This window comes from Myotis nattereri (assembly GCF_964212035.1).
Source record: "Myotis nattereri genome assembly, chromosome: 12".
Classification (NCBI taxonomy): Eukaryota; Metazoa; Chordata; class Mammalia; order Chiroptera; family Vespertilionidae; genus Myotis; species Myotis nattereri.
The window spans coordinates 2,947,804-2,971,982 of NC_138087.1; the positions used below are offsets into that span (position 1 = coordinate 2,947,804).

The 24,179-nt window shown below is 44.7% G+C and overlaps 1 pseudogene across 1 annotated transcript; it reads right to left on the minus strand.

Annotated features, from left to right (window-relative positions):
• Window positions 1-327: 327 nt before the first annotated feature.
• LOC308528415 (regulator of chromosome condensation-like) lies at window positions 328-12,490 on the minus strand (annotated as a pseudogene). The gene is made up of 2 exons: window positions 11,133-12,490; window positions 328-959 (listed from the first exon to the last, which is right to left on the minus strand). The product of its transcript is annotated as a regulator of chromosome condensation-like (transcript).
• Between the last annotated feature and the right edge of the window lie 11,689 nt (window positions 12,491-24,179).

A 24,179-nucleotide genomic window follows, 5' to 3' on the forward strand; every position in this document is an offset into this window, starting at 1 on the left:
TATGGTTGTGCGTCTAATATCACTATCGGACTCCAGAACATTTCTATCATTTCAAAAAAGGAACCCATAACCATTAGCAATCACTAGTAATTTCTCCTTTCCCTATCCCCTGGCAATCAATAATACATGCTCTGTCTGTGTATTTGCCTATTTTGGACATTTCATATAAATGGAATCATTCAATGTGTGACTTTTTGTGTCTAGCTTCTTTAAAAAAAAAAAAAAAACCCACAAATTACCTTTATTGTTGAAAGAATTAGAGGTCTCCCTTGTTCCCCATTGACCTCCTCTACGCCGCTCCTGCCCCCTCCCCAGGCCAACCAACTGTTACCGACACGCCGCGGCGAGAGAAGGAAACCGGGCACGCTGGGCGGAGAGGCCGGGAACAGGGTGGAAGTGAGGGAGGCTGTTGCGGATGAGTCGAGGGTGAGCAGGAAAGCAAATGTTACTTGAGAAGATTCTTCTGAGAAGCGGGGAGACGGCGGGAGGGGACGGGCCCTCCAGGACCGCATGGGACTCCTTGGCCTGGCGTGAACTCAGAAGGACTGTGCCGCCCGGGCCGGAAGCGAGCTCCCCTGCAGGTGAGCGCCACCGTCCGACAGGGAGGCCACTTCCCCTCGCCAGGCCGGCGCGCCCGCCACGGCTTCGGCAGCGACTCCGCATCTTCGGACAGCCTCGGCACCGCTCACAAAGCTCTCCCCAGGCTTCCGGGTCCCCGGACTTCTGCGGCGCGGTCCTTCTGGCGCAGAGTCCTGCTCGGAGCGCCGCTCCGGGCCTGGTTTCTGTCCAGGGAAACCTGCGTCCTCGTGTCCGGGGCGGACTCCGTGCCGTGGCCCCTGCTGCCGCCCGGGTGCGGGAGTGGGTGCCTGGTTCTTCCGAAGGAGCGGACACGGTACCAGGCAAGGCCTCGCGGACGCTCATCTCCAGCTCTGCTGGGCCTGTGCCGACCTGGTCCTCCTCTTCGGATTGAGGTTATCGCGGAACGCGTCTAAATCCTTGTGCCTTTTACTCCTCATCTTCTCAAGATCGCGGAATGCCCTGGAGCCGCCCGTGGCAGCTCGGGCTCGGAGGGCTGTGGGCTGGCGGCGAGGCCAGGCCTGAGGGTGTCGGAGGAGCAGCCTCTTCCGCGGAATCCCTTCGGCCGCAGCGCCTGTGGCCCGGAGCCACTCACCTTCTCCCGCACCCCGCCCGGCGCAGAGCCAGGAGTTCCTCTGTGTCCCGCTTCTTTCAACACAGTGTGTTTCCAAGGCTCATCTATGCTGCATCATGTGTCAAATTTTCTTTCCTTTAATTTTTTTCTTAATCCTGACCTGAAGATATGTTTTTTTCATTGCTTTTTCAGAGACAGTGGAGGGCGTGGGGAGAGAGAGAGAGAGAAACATTGATGTGAGAGAACCATATCAAACCACATGGACTGGTTGCCCCCCACACATGCCCTGACTGGAGTGGGGGGGACAAACCCACAACCCAGGTACTTGCCCTTGACCAGGAATTGAACCTGTGACCATTGGGTGCACACGCCAACACTGTAACCATTGAGCCACACTGGCCAGAGCACATATTTTTCCTTTTTAAAGTTGAATAATATTCCATTGTATGTATGGCATTTTCTTTATTCATTTATCAATTGATAACTTATCATTCAAATGTCAGTGGACATTTGGGCTGTTTCCACTTTTAGACTATCATTAATAATGCTGCTGTGAACCTTCTTGTCCTGAGTCTTTGTGTGAACATCTTTTTCGGTCTTCCTCAGTGTGTGCCTGGGCCTGGAAATGCTGGGTTAGGTGTGAACTCTGTTTAACCATTTCAGGGATGTCCAACTACCTTCTCACAGTGGCTGCACATTTTACATTCCATCGATAATGTCGGAGGGCTTCAGCTTCTCCATCTCCTTGCCAACACTTCGTTATTTCTGTTTTGTTGTTGATGTTTATAGACAGTCTAGTGGGTTTAAAGTGATATATCATTGTGGTTTTGACTTGCATTTTCCTAGTGACTGATGATGAGTATTTTTTTATGTGCTTGTTTGCCATTTGTATATTTTCTTTGGGAAAAAAAATGTCTCTTCAAGTCTTTAGCCCATTTTTGATTAGGATGTTTGTTGTTGAATTGTAAGAGTTTTTTTTATTCCAGATACTAGCCTCTTATCAGATATTTGGTTTGCAAATATTTTCTCTCTATTCTATAGCTTGTCTTTCTACTTTCTTGATAGTGTTTTTTGTGAACAAAAGTTTTCATTTTTATGAAGTTCAGTTTAATTTTTTTCTTTTGTTATTTGTGCATTTGATGTCATATCTAAGAATCCATTACCAAAGCCAAAGTTAAGAAAATTTGCCCATATTTTTTCTTCTAACAGTTTTATAATGTTAGCTTTTACATTTGGGTTTTTGACCCAGCTTTAATTCATTTTTATGTATAGCGTCAGGTAGGATTGCAATGTCATTCTTTTGCATGTGAATATGCATTTAGTGATTTCAGCACCACTTATTGAAGATATTATTTTCCCCCACTGGCACTCCTGTCAAAATCTGGTTATCAGTCACTGTGTGGGTTTATTTCTGTACTTTAAAAAAAATTAAATGTATTTGTATTGATTTCTGAGAAGAATGAAGAGGAGGAGATAGAAACATCGATAATGGGAGAGAATCATTGGTAGGCTGCCTACTGGTGATCGAGCCCGCAACCCCGGCATGTGCCTTTGACTGGAATCAAACCCAGGATCCTTCAGTCTGAGGGGCCAACGCTCTATCCACTGAGCCAAACCAGCTCGGGCTATTTCTGTACTTTTAATGTATTCCATCGGTCTACATGTCTATGCTTAGGCCAGTAACACACGTTTTTTATTACTGTAGCTTTGCAATAGTAAGTTTTCAGAAATCAGAAGATTTTTAAAGATTGTTTTGACTGTTCAGTGTCCCTTGATATTCCATATAAATTTTAATATCAGCGTTTCCATTTTGGTAAGGATAGCATTGAATTTGTAGATCACTTTGGTTGGTACTGCCATCTTAACAATATTAAGCTCTTCTATCCATGAATATGGAATGTTTTTATTTTATTTTATCTTAAGATCGTTCATTCCTAGTGTATGGAAACAGATTTTTATGTTGATTTTTTATGTTGATCATATATCTGGCAACTCTGTTGAACTTATTTTAGCTCCAGAAATGTGTGTGCATGTGTACTCATTAGGCTTTTCTATATATTTTTCTTGCCTAATTTTCTGGCTAGAATTTCCGGTAAAATGTTGCCTAGCAGTGGCAAAAGCATGGAAAGCTTTCAGCTTTTTACCACCGAGTATAATGTGAGCTGTAGGTTTTTCATAATAGGTATTCTTTATACTGTGGTAGGAAGTCCCCCTATATTTCTGGTTTGTTGAGTGGATTGTTTTAAATCATGAAAGTCTGTTTGATTGTATCAAATGCTCTTTCTGCATCAATTTAGATGATTGTGGGGGGTTTTTCCTTCATTTCATTAATATGATGTTGAAAAGGCTAAAATGGGCTAATTCCAATGTAACCCTGATATTTGGGGGGCTAGCAATCTGAATCCATGCCAGCAAGTTCAGTGTACATTCTTTTCTCTTTTTTTAATCTTTATTGTTCAGATTATTACAGTTGTTCCTCTTTTTTCCCCCTTAGCTCCCCTCCACCAGGTTCCCACCACACCCTCTACCCTTACCGCCCCCCACTGTCCTCATCCATAGGTGTACGATTTTTGTCCAGTCTCTTCCCGCACCCCCCACACCCATTTCCCCCCAATAATTGTCAGTCCATTCCCTTTCCATGCTCCTGATTCTATTATATTCACCAGTTTATTCTGTTCATCCGATTTTTTATTCACTTGATTTTTAGATTCACTTGTTGATAGATGCGTATTTGTTGTTCATAATTGTTATCTTTACCTTTTTCTTCTTCTTCCTCTTCTGAAAGGATACCTTTCAGCATTTCATATAATACTGGTTTGGTGGTGATGAACTCCTTTAGCTTTTCCTTATCTGTGAAGCTCTTTATCTGACCTTCAATTCTGAATGATAGCTTTGCTGGGTAAAGTAATCTTGGTTGTAGGTTCTTGCTATTCATCACTTTGAATATTTCTTGCCACTCCCTTCTGGCCTGCAAAGTTTCTGTTGAGAAATCAGCTGACAATCGTGTGGGTATTCCCTTGTAGGTAACTAACTGTTTTTCTCTTGCTGCTTTTAAGATTCTCTCTTTGTCTTTTGCCCTTGGCATTTTAATTATGATGTGTCTTGGTGCGGTCCTCTTTGGATTCTTTTGTTTGGGGTTCTCTATGCTTCCTGGACTTGTAAGTCTATTCCTTTCACCAGGAAGGGGAAGTTTTCTGTCATTATTTCTTCAAATAGGTTTTCAATATCTTGCTCTCTCTCTTCTTCTGGCACCCCCATAATTTGGATGTTGGTTTGCTTAAAGTTGTCCCAGAGGCTCCTTACACTATCTTCATATTTTTAGATTCCTTTTTCTTTTTGCTTTTCCGGTTGGGTGTTTTTGCTTCTTCGTATTTCAAATCTTTGACTTGATTCCTGCGATCCTCTAGTCTGCTGTTGGATCTCTGTATATTATTCTTTATTTCAGTCAGTGTATGCTTAATTTCTAGTTGGTCCTTTTTCATATCCTAAAGGGTCTCACTAGATTTATCGGCAGTTTCTAGAAAATTCTTGAAAAACCTTAAAAGTGTGGTTTTGAACTCTATATCCAGTAGTTTGCTTTCCTCCAGTTCTGTCATTTGTGACCTGTTTCTTTGTTTCCGCATTTTGGCTGTTGATAGAGTGGCTTTGTGTGCCCGGTGTCCTATAGGCCCCAGTGGCTCAGCCTCCACAATTACCTGAGGTGGACACTCTTGGTGCACAGTCTTGTTGAGTCTGCCCCCTGAGTGTGTCCCTTATGGATCTGAGGAGTTGTAATTGGATGGTCCCACTCTGACCACTGGGTACACTGGCTCTTGGATCTCTAAGGAGGTACCAATTTAGCCTCTGCCTGAGGCTACCCAGCAGGAGCTATGGACAGATCTGCAGATTCCTCTTCCTTGTTTGGGGTTTGGAGGTGCCCAGATGAGGCCCAGCTGTGAAGCAATGAAAGCTGCTGTGGGGTCTTGGGCCTTCTTTTGGATGTTCTGGGTCTCTCTGACCCAGCTGCAGTTTGTTCGGTAATTTTAGATTGCAAAAGGCCAGGCATTCATATGCAAAAGCCTCTGCACACAGCTTGTGTGGGGCGGGGTCTCAGGGAATCAACAGGGCAGAGCAAACAGCTATGGCTGATCCTCAGCCCTGCCCTAAGAGGTCCTGTGTCTCAGTGTCTCAGGGTAATCGCTGCAAACACCTCTGAGAGAAAGCCGCCCTCGAGTTCTGCCCGCTGCCAGACAGTCCAGTTTCTCCCCATATGAGTCTGGGTCACCAGAGACTCGCCGGAACTGGAGTTCAGAACCGTTGGGAGCTTGTGTCTCCCTCCCAATTTAAAAAGACAGCAGCGCCCTCAGTTGCCAGCCCTTTCCGCGCACACTCGAGCATCGTACCTCTGCACTTTCCTTTCGCACCTCCTCTGAGTCCCAGTGTGCTTTTCTCTTTGCTTCTAGTTGTAGAATTTCCACTCAGCCAGCCTTCCTGTGGTTCTGGATGATGTCCGTTTTGTCTTTTAGTTGTAGTTTTGAAGTGGTTGTGCGAGGCAGCAATTTCAGGTGTTTACCTATGCCGCCATCTAGGTTTCTCTCAATCCATTTACATTTAAGGTTATTATTGATAGGTACTTATTTTTTTGCATTTTAATTCTGTATGCCTATGTTTCTCTCTATTTCTTCTTCTCATTACATAGACCCTGTAGCATTTCTTGCAGTGCTGGTTTGGTAGTGACAAACTCCTTTAGCTTTTTATTTTGGTCTGGGAAGTTCTTTATTTCACCATCTATTTTGATTGATAGTGTTGCTATTGAGTACTTTTGTCATTATTATTCTGAACTCTATGTCTGATAAATTTCTTATCTCTGCTTCATTTATCTCTCCTTCTGGAGAATTCTCTTGTTCTTTCATTTGGGGGTTGTTTCTTTGCCTCCTCATTTGGCTGCCTGTTTGGGTCTGTGACTATGTATTAAGTAGATCTGCTACACCTCCCAATCTCTCTCCCTTGTGCAGGCCAGGACAAGGGACCCCACTGGGGCATGAATCCATGCACTGGGCCTCTAGTTTGTGTATAAAAATGCAACTGGTTTCTGAATATTCATTTTGTATCCTGCTATTTTACTGAATTAATCAGACTTACTAGTTTTTTGGTGGAATCATTAGGGTTCTCTATATACAGTATCATGTCATCTACAAATAATTACAGTTTTACTTATTTCTTTCGAATTTGAATGCCTTTTATTTCTTCCTCTTGTATAATTTCTGTGACTAGGACTTCCATTACTATGGAATAAGAGTGGTGACTGTGGACAACGCTATCTTGTTCCTGATGTTAAGGAAAACTTTTAGTTATTCCCAAAGGAATATAATGTTAGCTGTGGGTTTGTCATATATGCCCTTCATTATATTGACACTAGTGGCCCGGTGGACAAAACTCGTGCATGGGGGGGGGGGTTCCCTCAGCCCAGCTTGCACCTTCTCCAATCGGGGACCCCTTCGGGGATGTTCAATTGCTGGTTTAAACCGGCAGTTGGACATCCCTCTCACAATCTGGGACCACTGACTCCTAACCGCTCACCTGCCTGGCTGCCTGATCGCCCCTAACTGCCTCTACCTGCCTGCCTGCCTGATCGCCCCTAACTGCCCTCCCTGGCCAGCCTGATCTTGCTCCCAACTGCCCTCCCAGCTGGCCTGATCACTCCCAACTGCCCTCTCTGCCTCAGGCCCCAACAGGATGGCTTTATCCGGAAGGAAGTCAGACGTCTGGAAGATGGCTGATCGACCTGGTCTAATTAGCATATTACCCTTTTATTAGTATAGATAGATTATATAGGATAGGATTGCTTAAATGGGGGTGAAAAGCCTTTTTGAGCAGGAGGAGATGCTCTTGGCAGACAAAAATACATAATACCTATATCTGGACTGATAGCCAGCCATATGCACTATACTGCCAAACCAGTCATTAAAAAATTGAACCGCTTGCTTACACCTTACACCAAACAGCTGTTGCCCTTGAAACCCCTCCTCAGCCCCCACCTTAGGTTCTGCCTTCGCAGTTCACCCAGATTCTTATTGGTCGGTTTCTATGCCAGTCAGCGTCAAAAGCTCTGCCTCCTAGGCAGCCATTGGCTCCTCGCACTTCACCCAGATTTGGTTCTGATTGGTCAGTTTCTATGCCAGTCAGCATCTCCGGGCCTATCTCGGGGCCTGATTAGAGAGGCGGGGCTAATCAGCAGCCCCTGCAGAGGCCTGGAGAGAAACAGGCACAGCGGCTGGCAAAGCCTGGAGAGGCAGAGAGAAGCTGTGGATCAGACCCTGCCTCTCTCTTCGGGCCTCTCTCTGGGCCTGATTCTCAGCCCCCTCGGCAGTGAGTGCTGGGTCGCCATGGCAACCCAGCACTGACTGCAGGACTGACTTCTGGTTAGTCAAGCCTTCGGTCGTTGTGGACCCTGGGTGTTTTTTTTGTTTTTGTTTTTTTTTTAAATATATTTTATTGATTTTTTACAGAGAGGAAGGGAGAAGGATAGAGTTAGAAACATCGATGAGAGAGAAACATCAATCAGCTGCCTCCTGTACACTCCCGACTGGGGATGTGCCTGCAACCCAGGTACATGTCCTTGACTGGAATCAAACCTGGGACCCTTGAGTCCGCAGGCCAATGCTCTATCCACTGAGCCAAACTGGTTAGGGTGGACCCTGGGTTTTTATATATGAGGATGTGTTCCATCTATTCTCACATGGTAGAGAGGTGCATTTTTTTGTTTTTTAGAGAGAGGGTTTGAGGGAGAGTGTCAGGGGAAGAGAGAGAGAGACAGAGACAGAGACAGAGACAGAGACATTGACATGAGAGAGACACATGAATTGGTTGCCTCCTGCATAATCCCCAACTTGGGCCAGGGATGAAACCTGAAATTCAGGTAAAATTATACCCAAGCCTCTCTGTGCACTGGCTGATGCTCTAACTACTGGAGAACATTGGTCAGGACACATTGTAGAGTTTTTACCCTAAAAAGGTGCTGATTTTTTCCACATCTATTGATTTTTTTCTGCATCTATTGATTTTATATTTTATTTTGTTTATGTGGTGTATCATGTTAATTAATTTGTACCAACCTGGCATCCCAGGAATGAATTCCACTTTCTGGCTGAACCTCCTTGGCAGCCTTAGCTTGGCAGGGCAGGGCCACCTAGAATCAGGGTGAAGGGCCCGGTGGGTCTCCCATTGAGTGGCATCTTCAGTCATGCTTTTCGGAAAGGGGAAGAATGGGTCCTGTTTCAGAATCACACAACTCAGACTCTGACATTCCCTGAGTTCACCTGGACCTCTACACAAGGGACCCCGGCAGCTGACTCTTCTGCAGACTATGACCTTGGCAGGGCAGGGCCACAGTGAGTCAGGAGGGTGGGACAATTGCATTCCCCCAGAGTGATGCCCGATGGAGGAGAGTGCCAGCAGAGTAAGGGCAAGGGGCTCAACACAGGGATCCTGGTCGGTTGTTTCCTTAGCTCTCTCTCTGGAGCCACACCATCCAGTTCCTCCTCACACAACTCCAGTCCACTTTGAGCTGCCCTCCCTGTGTTGGATCCCAAGGTGAGTGGCTGAGAACAAAATGTTGTGCATTGGCCCTCTAAGGGGGTGCCTGGGTTTTAGCAGACTTTTGTCTATCATTTGTGGACAGAATCCCCACTGATTATCAGATGTCATTCAGGCTCCCTTGTTGGCTCTGTGCTCTGGGTGGGGAGCCTGGCATGGGCTTGAGACCCTACACCACTCAGGGGATATTGCAGCTGAGGTATCCCTCTGGCTTCTCAACTGCTACACACAGGTGTGGGGCCGGCCTTTTTCATGACCTACCCTTTCTACCAGTCTCCATGTGGCTTCTTCTGTAAATCCTGGTTATAAGACTTCTGCTTAGCTAATCTTCATTATGTTATTCAAGTTGATTGTTGTATATTTTGGTTGTAATTCCAGCTTGGTCCTGGAAGCAGGTTAGTGTACCTTTCACCTACTTTGTTGCCATCTTGGATCCTCTCGAAATGTCAACTGCTATATGAATTCGTGTGTGAGAATTTCACACATTATGTCCCGTGTGGATGGCTGAGTGAGTCAGGAGCTGTCAGAAGCCAATGGCAGCTTCACTGAAGACAATGGACAAAAATACCTGCCTGCCTTGTGTTCCTTCCCCAAACCCCTTTATTCAGGAAATATTTGTTGTGCACCTACATGTACAAGGGAAAGATATTCATGTTATGGTGGAATTGACAGGCAGTATAAATATACTGTAAATATACAAAGAGTTTAGGAAGGTGATTTCATGTCATGTTAAATGCAGTGAGGAAAATGGTGTAACAGGGTGTGACTGAGAGAAGCCACTAGAATATTAAAGTCGGGGAGTAAAGAGATCTCTTTCAATTTTAAAGTCTACTCTGGGTGCCAGGGAGGAGGGAGTGTAAAAAAGTCATGAGGGGGTGGACCAAGATGGCAGCACAGGTAAATGCCTGTACTTGCTGCCTCCCACAATCACATCAAAAATACAACTAAAATACAGAACAACTACCGTCCAGAACCTTGGGAAAGCTGGCTGAGCGGAAGTCCTACAACTAGAGAGGTAAAGAAGAAAGCGCACTGAGACTGGTAGGAGGTGCGGAGGTGCGGAATGGGCTGGTTCGGCACCGGGTGAGCTGCTTTTTTAATCGGGAGGAGATCACCTCTGTGGAGGCTGCCTGGAGGAGCGAGCCGTCCCAGCCCCACACCAGACCCCCAGCCCAGGGTTCCAGAGCTGGGGAAAGAAGTCCCTACAGGCAGTAAGAACTACGGACTGTAAAAACCAGTACGGATTGGGGCTGAGTGACACACAGGCTGCTGGAGACCCAGCTGCTCCTCTTAAAAGGCCAGCACCGCGAACTGAATTTACAAGCTCCCACTTCCTCTGAGCTCCAGTGCTGGGTGAGGCTCTGGGGGACCGAGATACATACGGGGAGAAACTGGACTGTCTGGTATCAGGGCAGGAACTCAGGGGCTGCTTTATTCCAGATGGAGGTGCTCGCAGTGGTCATTGTTCCCGTGCTGGGACCTCCCTGGGTGCAGGGCTGACTGGCAGCCATTTCTCTCTCTCTCTCTCTCTCTCTCTCTCTCTCTCTCTCTCTCTCTCTCTCTCTCTTTTATAAAACTCAATTTATTCAAAATGTTAAAAGATTTCACTCTCTCTTCTAAAATACTTTACATTAAAAAAAACCTGCTTGCTATTTTCTCAGACATGGTACAAGCTTCTGCTTCCCTTTCTGGGAACCAGTCTCTGCCCATCCAACCCTCTTCCCTGCCCTCCCTCACTCTCGATATTGCTGTTTGTTTATAAAACCCTCCTTCCCGCGCCCCCAAGTCCTGCTCTGCAGGCTAGCTTCCTTTCCAGACTTCAGGCAGGTGCGGCAGGCTGGATGGGCAGTGCAGGACAGAACATTTGTGCTTCTGGGAGAAAGCTGATTGGCCTTTTTCTTGATCAAGTGGAGGATCACTCTCTCTTTGTCCCTTGGACACCTGTTCAGGGCCAAATACTTGGCTTGGGCTTGCCCATGGCTGGCAGCCCTGCCCCTTCTCCAGTTTCCCCCAGGCATAGGTGCATGAGAGCTGGGTCCAACAACTGTACCATCGGTCTGCCTGTGGATTGTGAAGGACATAAAAGTGGCACATGACTAGAGCAGGGCTCGATGGAGCCCCAACTTCTCAGGGTGTGGGAATCAACCCCCCCTCCCCCCATGGGAGGAAGTTTTGGCTTTTTGTAGACAAAACCAAGGTCAGCCAGGACCATGGGAGGTAGGGATGAGGGGAAAGGCCTAATCGCATAGTTCTGGGGTGAGCAACATTCCAACAAACCCCACTCCCCTCCTCCATTCTGCCCTCTCCATCCTGTAGGTTACAGGCTAATTCCAGAAAGGAGTAATAAAAAAGAGGAAAGTGATTCTGTTCCATGGATGGAAAAAAAAGGCAGATGATGACAAAGTACTGGGGGCTGGGGAAGGCCTGCTGGAGTCTGTAGTCATCACAGCTTCTATGTTCCAGGAGGGGAGAGGGGGGCGGGCCGGGGGCCAGGCCCTAGAAGCTTCATCAGCTCTGTTGTTGTCCCTGAGTAGTAAGACTGTGTGCTGGCCCCCGCTGGACACAGATAGAACCAGGCAGTTCTCCAGCTGTTTGCCTGTCATCTCCACGGGGATCCAGGCATCCTCCTCCTGTCCCGTGCCCAGCTGGTAGTTGGTGCCCATGCCCCAGGCAAAAACACGACCATCCTTGGTCACGGCATATCCCACAGAGGCCCCACAAGCCACCGAGGAGACGATGGGCAGCCTAGAGATGAGGGTGGGCATGCTCTTCTCCTCAGCACCCTCTAAGGCCCAGCCTCCCGTACTCAGCCCGGCCCAGGCTGTATGCTTTTCCTTCCGAATCCATGCAGACTGTATGGTGCTGGCCACCAGAGAAGCCCACCCAGGACTTCGTAGAGTTCTTGAAGGATGTCAGGTTCTGGGGTACGAAACAAGATTCTGTGCCTGAGGTTCCAAGCTGATGGTAGTTTGAAAGGCCAAAGCCATACACATGGGCCTCGAGGGAGATGGCAAAGGTGAAGTAGGTGCCACAGAAGGCATCCTGGAATTTCACATGGCCCCGGGTTCCCCTGGATTTCAACATCACACACTTGGGGACCAGGAGTCGTTCAAGGCCGGGCTGGCCACCACGATTGGCAAATAATTCAGGGACACGGCCCAACTGGCCCTGCTCCCGCAGCCCGAGGTGTAGAGGTCACCGTCAGCTGTCAGCATCACCACGTGGTCGTTCCCCGCGGCCACCTTCACCACAGGCACACTAGCTGCACTTGCACAGCTACACGCTCTTCTTCATGGGCTCCAAGAGCCCAATCGCACCATTATTGTCCCGGAAGGAGCCCCAGAGGAAGACACGGCCATCCTCGGTGAGCGCCGCTGTGTGGCCGTCTCCTGCTGACACTTGCACCACTTTCTCTTGCAGTTCCACTTTCCCAGGAACCATCTCTGAGCCCTCCACTGATGTGGCCCTTCCCAGGGCACCCTCATTGCAGCCAAAGGGGTAGACCTGGCCACTTTTGCTTAGACACACGGTGTGCATGCCCCCAGCTTCAGCCTGTACAATGTCTTCTGGAATGGTTACTAGGGCTGGCTTCTTCCTCTCCATCACATTCTCACCCAGCCCCAGCTGACCCATGTCACCCTGGCCCAGTGTCAGCACCAAGCCCGGTTCTGTGCGGTGGGACCTATGTGAGACCTTCACTTTCTTGCTTTTGGGGAGAGCATCTTCTGGGGGTGACCTTTTCTTAGCCACACGCTCGGGTGGCATCTTCCTGTCCTCGATGCCGGTCAGCTACTCTGGCAGCCATTTCTGTTTGCTCACCCTGGAGATTCCCTGAGACTCCGCCGCACCCAATTTATAACCCCACTAAGCTGTGTGCAACGGCTTTTGCATATGAATGGCCTACCCTTTCTCAGCCTAAAACCTGTCAAACAAGCTGCAGCTAGGTCAGGGAGCCCCCAAGCTATCAATAACAGGCCAAGGCCCTGCAGCAGCAGCCTGCCTTGCTTCACAGTTGGGCCTCATCTGGGCACTTCCAAACCCAATACAAAGAGAAGGAATCTGCAGATCTCTCTGTAACTCCTGCTGGGTGGCCCCAGGCAGTGGCTGACTTTGCACCTCCTTAGAGATCCAAGAGCCAGTGTACCCAGTGATCAGTGTGATACCATCCAGATTACAACTCTTCACATCCATAAGAGACACACTCAAGGGGCAGACTCAGTGAGCACCAAAGCCCCACTGAAGCAAGTCCTGCCCCATAAGGGTGTCTCCTGCACAGCAATTCTCCCACTGTAGTCGCAGCTGGTCCCTATAGCCAATTGGCCTGGAGGTCAACTCCTCACAGTGATACCAACAGCAACAAGGCTTAAGTACAAGAAGACTGTGCACAAAGCCCACAAAGGGGTGCACCAAGAGTATCCACCTCAGGTGATTGCGGAGGCTGAGCCACTGGGCCCTAGGACACATACTCTACAAGGCCACTCTATCAACTCAAGGAGACTTAGCAGCTCTATCCAATACATAGAAAAAAAACATAGGGAAGCAGCCAAAATGCAGAGACAAAAAAACCTGTCACAAATGAAAGAAATGGAAGAAAGCAAACTACTGGATATAGAGTTCAAAACCACAGTTATAAGGTTACTCAAGAATCTTCTATGCCGAAACCAGTTTGGCTCAGTGGATAGAGCATCAGCCTGCGGACTGAGAGGTCCCGGGTTCGATTCCGGTCAAGGGCATGTACCTGGGTTGCGGGCACATCCCCAGTAGGAGATGTGCAGGAGGCAACTGATCGATGTTTCTCTCTCATCGATGTTTCTAACTCTCTCTATCTCTCTCCCTTCCTCTCTGTGAAAAATCAATAAAAATATATTTAAAAAAAAAAAAAAAGAATCTTCTAGAAACCTTCAAGGACTTAGTGAGACTTTCAAGGACCTTAGTGAGAATGCCAAAAAAATGGAAAAGGACCAGTCAGAAATTAAGCATACACTGACTAAAATAAAGAATAATATACAGGGATTCAACAGCAGACTAGAGGATCCCAAGAATCAAGTCAATGATTTGAAATACGAGGTAGCAAAAAACACCCAACTAGAAGACCAAAGAGAAAAAAAAATTAAAAAATATGAAGATAGTGTAAGGAGCCTCTGGGACAACTTCAAGCATACCAACATCCGAAATTATGGGGGTGCCAGAAGAAGAGAGAAAGCAAGATATTCAAAACCAATTTGAAGAAATAATGACAGAAAACTTCCCCCACCTGGTGAAAGGAATAGACTTACAAGTCCAGGAAGCCCAAAGAACCCCAAACAAGAGTAATCCAAAGAGGACCACACCAAGACACATCATAATTAAAATGCCAAGAGCAAAAGACAAACAGAGAATCTTAAAAGCAGCAAGAGAGCCCTAACTGGTTTGGCTCAGTGGATAGAGCGTCGGCCTGTGGACTCAAGCGTCCCAGGTTCGATTCCGGTCAAGGGCATGTACCTGGGTTGCAGGCACATCTCCAATTGGGGGTGTGCAGGAGGCAGCTGATTGATGTTTCTCTCTCATCGATGTTTCTGACTCTCTATCCCTTTCCCTTCCTCCCTGTAAAAAATCAATAAAATATATTTTTTTAAAAAAAGCAGCAAGAGAAAAACAGTCAGTTACCTACAAGGGAGTATCCATATGACTGTCAGATGATTTCTCAACACAAATTATGCAGGCCAGAAGGGAGTGGCAAGAAATATTCAAAGTGATAAATAGCAAGAACCTACAACCAAGATTACCCAGCAAAGCTATCATTCAGAATTGAAGGTCAGATAAAGAGCTTCACAGATAAGGAAAAGCTAAAGGAGTTCATCACCACCAAACCAGTATTATATGAAATGCTGAAAGGTATTCTTTAAGAAGAGGAGGAAGAAGAAAAGGTAAAGATACAAATTACGAACAACAAATACACATCTATCAACAAGTGAATCTAAAAATCAAATGAATAAAAAATATGATGAACAGAATAAACTGGTGAATGGAATAGAATCAGGGGCATGGAAATGGAACAGACTGACGATTCTCAGAGGGAAGGGGGTCGGGGGTGCAGGAAGAGATTCGACAAAGATATTATATGCATGTATGAAGCACCTATGGACACAGACAATAGGGTGGCAAGGGCCTGGGGTGGGGTGGAAACTGGGTGGTGGGAGCTATGGGGGGAAAAAAGAGGGACATCTGTAATAATCTCAACAATAAAGATTTTAAAAAAAGTCATGAGGATTTTATTATGGCCTACATGTAAAATCAGTTTTAAAGAATAAAATGAAGGTTATTGTAAGGGGGAGGGGGGGAATGCACTTAGAGCTAAAGCAGGAAAACCTTGCTGGGGTCGTGGGGTAGAATGTCTAATAAGTTACCAGGGCAGTTTCACCTCCTCTCTGGGTGTGGTGGTGGTTTCAGTTGGGGGAGCGGCATGGAATCATAGCAGGCGGCTCCAGGACACAGTGCCCTGTATCCTCAGGGACCCAAACCCCAGGAGCTTACTGAGGTTTGGGAGAGCCCCTGGGGTTTGGGAAAGTAGAATCCTGGGCCAGGTCATTGTTTCTTTTTCTGAGTCTGGAGACATGTTTCAACAGTAAAAATGTGCGTTTCACTGGGTCCCCCTTACATGCCCCACTGGTGGGAGGCTGGGTTCCTGTGTATGCCCTGCACATGAGGAGGGGCAGTGTGGGCAGGCCCACGTGGGGCAGGGCGGGATTTTGTTTTCATTGGAAGAGGCTGCAGTCACTTAAATAGGAGAGTGGAGCGTCGAGGAGTACTGATTGCCTGTGAAATTATGTGAGTCACCCGTGACACTGACAATCTCTAAGTCAGTGTTTGGGGATTAAATAAGATGCATCAGACCACAGTGGGAAGTGGCTGCACTGGGGGCCTCACAAACTCTTATTCCTGCCCCCCGGCCAGCGGGTCCATGCCTTCTGGCCTGTCTTGAATTCCATCTGCCTGAGTCAAGAGTTGGTTTCCTGGTGCGTTTCCTGGGCAGTGACCTGCCGCCTCCTTGCCTCCCTGTCTCTGCTCTGCCTCTGTTCCTGCAGAGCCTTGGGAGGCCTCTTCTTAGAGTCCCAGGATCTCAAATTCGTCTCGAGGTCCACGGGAGAGAATCTGATATGATCCAGACCAAGAACTCAGGAAGAGCCCTGACCGGTTTGGCTCAGCGGATAGAGCGTCGGTCTGCGGACTGAAGGGTCCCAGGTTCGATTCCGGTCAAGGGCACGTACCTTGGTTGCAGGCACATCCCCAGTAGGGGGAGTGCAGGAGGCAGCTGATCGATGTTTCTCTTTCATTGATGTTTCTAACTCTCTATCCTCTCCCTTCCTCTCTGTAAAAAAATCAATAAAATATATTTAAAAAAAAAAAAAAAGAAGACGACGAACTCAGGAAGACTCCTGTGTCCATAGTCCAGGAGAGTGAGGCCAGGATGCCTACCATCCTTTCAGATTGCAGAGCATGACCCAGGCCCAGGTGAGTGAGTGAGGCTTTGTGTTTACATGTCCACAACTACCACACAACACTTGCCAATAGATTGCAGGAAGAAGGAAGAAATTGTCTTGGCCAGGCGATTCAGTTGGTTGGAGCATCCTCCCATACACCCCCCGCCTTGGATCCTTGGATTCAAACTACAACCTTTCGTTGTGCCGAGTCAGTGGATCCATGTTTCTCTCTCTCTCTCTCTCTCTCTCTCTCTCTCTCTCTCTCTCTCTATATATATATATATATATATATATATATATATATATAATCTCCTCTGTCTCTCTCTTCTATCCCTCTTTCTAAAATCAATTAAGCATGCCCTCAATAAGCATGAAGAGTAAAAATATATAAAAAATCAAAAATCTAGGAAATTATGAGGGAAAATGTCTTTTGAGACATGATTTTAAAAAATCAACTGGAGATAATGAAATTAAGTTTACCTTTCAAAATAAAATCTGATTGCATTTTGCACCAATTCTTGGAAAGGGCAGAGAATGCTGAGACATGACTGCTCTTGATCTTTGCAATAAAATATTTGAAACAAGTGCAACAATAACAGGAACTTCCAGGCATAATCACCCAGCTTTAACCATTGTCAATTTGTGTAATTGTTCTTTATTGGAAACAATTGTTTACCACAAAATTAGATAACTAGTGTCTGCAGAAGGCACACTCAATGGTGTACACTGTTGGCACTTTCAAGCAGTGAACTTCACATACATGGTCAGGGAGCAAGTGGATGTTGGGGCTGGTGCTGGCTGCAGGATTACTGGATTGAAGTGTTTTCAGCATGCTGATAGATACAGCTGTTAGGACAAGAACAAGGCCTCTTTTTCCTGACTGTAATCTTCCATAAGGTATGAGAAGTCCCTGGCAATTAAACCCCACGATTGTTAGCTCCTCTGATTCAAAGGGTTCAATAAGCTACTTTCAATGCTACATTCTCACACCCACCACCTTCCTGCTGTTTTTACAACTCCGGGGTAATTTGCACCAAGGAGTCTCTAGTTACCCTCTACCCAACCCTTCAAATAAGCCTCTTTAGATTCTTCATAATTTTTGCTCTAAGCACATTTTATAGGCTTTGGAAAAATACTGACAAGACACCTCCCTAGGACATCTGCCTGGACTGTCTCCTGAAAAACAAACAACTTTAGCCCAAATCCCCCTTCCTCACCCTTTAAAGGGGGAAGCTGCTTTTTTCTTTTTTTTCTTGCCCTTGTATTCATTAGTCCTTTCTCTTCCAGAAAGTAAAATAAGCTCCTTCTCTCTGCATCTATCTCTTCTCCAGTTGTGAATTCTTTCACAACCCACATCACCAGCCAAACTCTAACAATAGCCAACCCGATTTCCACTAACAGTCTGAGAAACTGTGCCTATGATGCTAGGGTTATGTTGGCCTCATAAAATGTATTAGAAAGTATTCTCTCTTCTTTGATTTTTTGTAAAAGTTTGATAAGGTTAAGTACCAAATTTTTTGAATGTTTAGTAGAATTCACTAGTGAAGACTCTGGTCCTGGACTTTTACTGTTTGGGAGTATTTTTATGAATATTTCTTCATTGTTGATTGATCTATTTATATTTTCCAGTTCTTCATGATTCAGTCTAGAAAGGTTATACATTTCTAGGAACTTATCCACTTCTTCTAGGTGTCATATATTCTCAATGAAATTTGCTGGCATATTCTAGGTGGGATTTGATGACGTATGATCTTTCCTGGCATTCTAGTATGACGCTTTGTATTTCTGTGATGTCTATGGTGGCTTCTCTTTTGTTTCTGATTTTGTCAATTTAATTTTTTTAAAAAAGACTTGTATTTTTTTGTATATTTTTCTTCTCTAGTTAATTCAATTCAGCTCTAACATTTATTATTTCCTTTCTTCTACTGCTTTTCTTTTTTTTAAAGTTCAAGAAATAATGTTAGGTTATTTACTTGAGATTTTTCGAGATGGGCTTGTAATGCCATGACCTTCCCTCTCATGACTGCTTTTGCTGCGTCCCAGGGGTTTTGGTACGTCACAGTCTCATTCGCATTAGTCTCTACATACCTTTGATCTCACCTTTTACTTCTCCTTTGACCCAGTCATTTTTTAGTAGTTGTGTTATATATGTATTTTATTATTTTTGAGTTCAAATTTTAAAGCACTGTGGTTGGAGAATATACTTGATGTAATTTTAATCTTCTTAAATTTGTGGAGATTAGTTTTGAGTCCCAACATATGGTCTTTTCTTGAAAATGTTCCTTGTGCACTGGAGAAGTCTATACCATCTGATATTCTGGGATGTCAATAATGTCTGTTTGGTCTAATGTGTCATTTAAGGCCAATATTTCTTTATTGATTTTCTGTTTCAATGATTCATCTAAATCTGTCAATAGAATATTTAGGTACCATACTATGATTATTTTTGTCTGTTTTTTCTCTTTACTTCTGTTAGCAATTGCTATTTATATTTTGGTTCTCCATGATTGGGTGCATATATATTGAGAAGTGTTATATCTTCTTTTTTTTTAAAATTCTCATTGCTATGTTAGATTTTAAATATATTTTTTTATTGATTTTTTACAGAGAGGAAGGGAGAAGGACAGAGAGTTAGAAACATCGATGAGAGAGGAACATCGATCAGCTGCCTCCTGCACACCCCCAACAGGGATGTGCCCGCAAGCAAGGTACATGCCCTTGACCGGAATCGAACCCAGGACCCTTCAGTCTGCAGGCTGACGCTCTATCCACTGAGCCAAACAGGTCAGGGCGTGTTATATCTTCTTGATGTAGTTTTCCTTTTATCATTATAAAATGTCCATCTTTGTCTCTTGTTAACTTTGCTCTCTTTACTATTTTGTTAGATATACATATGGCTGCACCTGCTTTTCTATGGATATTATTTTCTTGGAGAATCATTTTCCACCCTTTCACTTTGAGTCCATATATGTCTTTGCAGCTTAGATGTGTCATCGGAAGACAGCATATTATTGACTTTTTAATATATATATTTTTGTATTGATTTCAGAGAGGGAGGGAGAGAGAGAGATAGATTCATGATGAGAGAGAATCATTGACCATCTGCCTCATGCACACCCCCTTTGTTGATAGTAGCCATTCTGACAGGTGTGAGGTGATACCTCATTGTTGTTTTAATTTGCATCTCTCTGATGATTAGTGACTTTGAGCATTTTTTCATCTGTCCTTTGGTCATCTTTAGGTCCACTAAGGAGAAGTGTCTATTTAGGTCCTTTGCCCATTTTTAAATTAAATTGTGTGGCTTCCTTTTGTTAAGTTGGGTGAGTTCCTTATATATTTTGGATATTAACCCTTTATCAGATGTATCATTGCCAAAAATGTTCTCCCATACAGTGGGCTCCCTTTTCATTTTGTTGATGGTTTCTTTTTCTGTGCAGCTTTTTATTTTGATGTGGTCCCATCTGTTTATTTTCTCCTTAGTTTCCTTTGCCCTTGGAGATGTATCCATAACCACATTGCTACGAGAGATGTCTTGAGATTTTGCTGCCTATGGCTTTTTTGTAGGATTTTTATGGTTTCATTGCATACATTTAAGTCTTTTATCCATTTTGAGTTTATTCTTGTATGTGGTGTAAGTTGGTGGTCTAATTTCATTTTTTTGGCATGTACCTGTCCAATTTTCCCAACACCATTTATTGAAGAGACTGTCTTGACTCCATTGTATGCTCTTGCCTCCTTTGTCAAATATTAATTGAGCCTAATGGCTTGGGGTCTCTGTTCTGCTTCTTTAATCTATAGGCCGGTTCTTGTGCCAGTACCAGGCTGTTTTGATTACAGTGGCTTTGTAGTATAACTTGTATCTGGTATTGTGATTCCTCCAATTTTGTTCTTTCTCAAGATTGCTGTGGATATTCAGGGTCTTTTTGGTACCATATAAATTTTTGGAGTATTTGTTCTAGATCTGTGAAATATGCAGTATTTTAATAGGGATTGCACTGAACCTGTAGATTGCCTTGGGTAGTATGGACATTGTAATGATGCTAATTCTGCCAACCCATGAATATGGAATACTCTTCCACTTGTTTGTATCTTCCTCTATCACTTTTTCCCAATGTCCTGTATCTTTCCAAGTACAAGTCTTTTGCTTCCTTGGTTTATTGTTAGTATCTTAATTTTTTTGTTGCAATGTTAAATGGGATTGTTTTAGTTTCTCTAAGAATTATTGATGTATTAAAAAAAGCTACTGATGCCTGTCCAGTGTGGCTCAGTGGTTGAGTGTTGACCTACGAACCAGGAGGTCATGGTTCAATTCCCAGTCAGGGCACATGCCCAGGTTGTGGGCTTTATCACCAGTAGGGGGCATGCAAGAGGCAGCCAATCAATGATTCTCCCTCATCTTTGATTCTTCTATCTCTCCCTCTCTGAAATTAATAAAAATATATTATGAAAAAAGCCATTCATTTCTAGGTGTTAATTTGTTATCCTGCTACATTATTGAAATCTAGTTAAATTTTTTGGTGGAGTCTGTAGGGTTTTCTATGTGAAATATCATGTCATCTGCTAATAATGACAGTTTTACTTCTTCCTTTCAAATTTGGATGCCTTTTATTTCTTCTTCTTATCTGATTGCTGTGACCAGGACTTCCAGGACTAGGTTGAATAAGAGTGGTGAAAGCAAATATTCCTGTCGTGTTCCTGTTCTTGGGTGAAATGGTTTTAGTTTTGCCCATTGGGTATGATGTTTGCTATAGGTTTGTCACATATGGCCTTTATCACATTGAGATATACTCTCTTCCCACTTTGCTGAGAGTTATCAAAAACGAGTGTTGTATTTTGTCAAATGCTTTTTCTGCATTTATTGATATGACCATGTGCTTTTTGTCTTTAAATTTCTTTGTGATGTATCACATTTGTTGATTTGCAAATATTGTACCAACCTTGCATCCATGGAATAAATACCACTTGGTCATGGTGTGTAATTTTTTAATATATTGCTGGATCTGATTTGCTAATCCTTACCCCATGCAAAAACTGAATGGATGACAGTTTTTGCCTGAGAAAGATGACCTCCACAGCGTGAGGAAACCAGGGTGTCTGCTTCTGAGCTCTAACCTCAAAGCCCCTAACCCTTGCTTCTACTCACACAGCTCCAGTCCACTCTGCCCTCCCTCTGCCAGAGCCCAAGATAAGTGGCTGCACACAAGATTTGTGTGTTGGCTCTTTAAGAGGGTGCCTGAATTTCCAGCCGTCCCTCCCCGGCAGACAGCAGCCTTGCTCCTTTTCACAGCCAGAGGTAATGTGGGCACCTTTCTCAGTTCTGGAGCTCTCTGCTGGGTGGGGTGGGGGAGCAGCTTAGGGCTTAGATGCCAGAGTTCTCAGTGGCACCCTGACCCCAGCTGAGATCTCTCTCCAGAACTTCAGGTGCTGTGTGTGGGAGCTGGGCCAGCCTTTTGCACCTCCACCCTTCCGACCAGTCTCTGTGTGTCTCCACTTTCCATGCTTGGTTATCAGGGTTCTCTCCAGTTGGTCTTCAATTGATTGCTCAGGCTTTTTTTTTTTTTTGTATTTTATTTATTAAATATATTTTATTGATTTTTTTACAGAGAAGAAGGGAGAGGGATAGAGAGCTAGAAACATAGATGAGAGAGAAACATCAATCAGCTGCCTCCTGCACACTCCCCACTGGGGATGTGCCTGCAACCAAGGTACATGCCCTAGACTGGAATCAAACCTGGTACCCTTCAGTCCGCAGGCTGACACTCTATCCACTGAGCCAAACCGGTCAGGGCTTTTTGTTTTTGTATTTTAGTTGTAATTCCAGTTTGGTCCTGGAAGCATATCAGTGTAGCATCCCCTTACTCCATGCCATTTGTAATCTCTAAAAATATATTTTTATTGATTTCAGAGAGGAAGGGATAGGGAGATAGGAATATCAATGATGAGAATCATTGATCAGTTGACGTCTACATAACCCACACTGGAGATCAAGCCCATGGCCTGAGCATGTGCTTTTACTAGAAATTGAACTGTTCACAGGTTCTCAGTCACGGAGCCACACTGCCCAGGCTAGCCACTTCCTTTTCTCTCTTGGCTCTGCACCTTCATTGGTTTTTTTTCCTAGTGTTTCTATTAAGTGGTATTCCATACATTTTCTGATTCATTATGTGTCTCTCCTTTGGGGTTTTGTGTGGTGACCATTAGGTTTATGAAAAAAAAAAAAAGTTTGATATATAGTGGGTTTTTTTGAATGCATGTAATCTTTACTTTTCTTTGCAAGCTCAGAACTTTATCTCCCACTTTTGTTTTGTCAGAAATTAACCCTAACTATGCTGTATGTCTGTAAACCTCCTTGAGCATTACCTGCAATGGAGGTCTTCTGGTGGCGAATTGCCTAAGCTTCTGTGTGTCTAGAGGTCTTTATTTCTCCTTCATAACTAAAGTATAACTTTGCTGGATAGCTTATCCTTAGTTTGGTAATTTCTCTTTCAGTAGTTTGAATATTTGGTCCCATTCTCTTCTAGCTTGTAGGGTTTCTGCTGTGAAGTCTAGTGATAACTTAATGGGATTTATTTTATAGGTAGTTCTTTTTCCTGACAGTCTTGAGAATTTTTGTCATGAATTTATTTTATTGATTGATTTGAGAGGAAGGGGGGGGGGAGATATTGATTTCTTGTTCCACTTATCTACACATTTATTGGTTGCTTCTTGTATGTGCCCAGATTGGAGACCAAAGTCACAAACTTGGTGTATTGAGACAACACTCTAACCAACTGAGCAACCTGGCCAGGACCTCATCATTGGTGACAGTATTAACACAATGTGCCTTGGAGAAGGCCTTTTGGGCTGAGGTAACTAGGTGTTCTGTTTGTTTCTTGGATTCAAGGACCTAGCTCTTTCCATAGGTTTGGGAAGTTCTCAACTGTTTGATAAGCTCTATTTCCTATGCCTACTAGTTCACTTTTCTCTTTTATTGAATCCTTCATCTCCAAGATTTGTTTGGTTCTTTTCAAAAGTTGTAATGTTTGGTAAAGTACTAATTTAGTTCATTGACTTTGAGTTCATAACTGCCTGTTTTCTTGTATCTTGTTTCTAAGAACTGAAATCTTGACTTCTCTGTCATTTAAATCAGTGGTCACCAACCGGTGGGTGATCTGTGAGGTCCGAAAGGTTGGCGACCGCTGACTTAAATCACCTATTTCCATGATTTTATTTTTGGGATAATTTTTGTTTTGTTCCTGGGCTGCCATGTCATCTTGGTTGTTCATGGTATTTGATGGATTCCTCCTCTCTCTAGATATCTGTGTATAAATGGCACTCCTCTAATAGATAAAAAGTCTTCTTATTGCTTTACAGGTGGTGCTGCTGAAGCAAGACCTTTAAGTCTCGAGCACCTCTGTCATTTCACATGTATGTGCGGGTGGAAAATCACCTATGTCCCAATAGAAGGTATGTGTCTCCTCTGTGCTCTGGTCATCTTGGTCTCAGAAAACAAATCCCCCAGGGGAATATAGTGGCCACTGGGGTTCCAAATCCGTGAAATACCAGTGCTGCCCACTTCAGCCAGACGGTGCCAACAGAGAAGCTGTCATCTGTTGGTGTGGGATGAGCTGGGAGAATTTGGTCACTTCCTTTGTTGCTTTGCTTTCCCAGTAAGGTTGACTGGCAGACATCTGTGGCATCACCTCCATGTCTCCACCCTACCCTGGGATTAGTCACATTGTGCCTGTCACTCAGGGAAAAAATTTCAGATAATGCGCCAACCCTCACTGCTATAGCTTCTTCTGGGGCCTGCTGATGGCTCTGGGAGGGTGAGGAGAGGTAGTCAGGCTCCATGGCTTTCTCTGTTTGAAATGCTGATTGTCAAAAAACTGGCCACACCTCTGTCCTTTATCCCTGCCTAGGTCACTGGGCTCAAGAACCAGCAACCTTTCAGTGCACAGGCCAATGCCCAACCACACTCACCAGGGCTAAGTCCACACTTTTAAGTATCATTG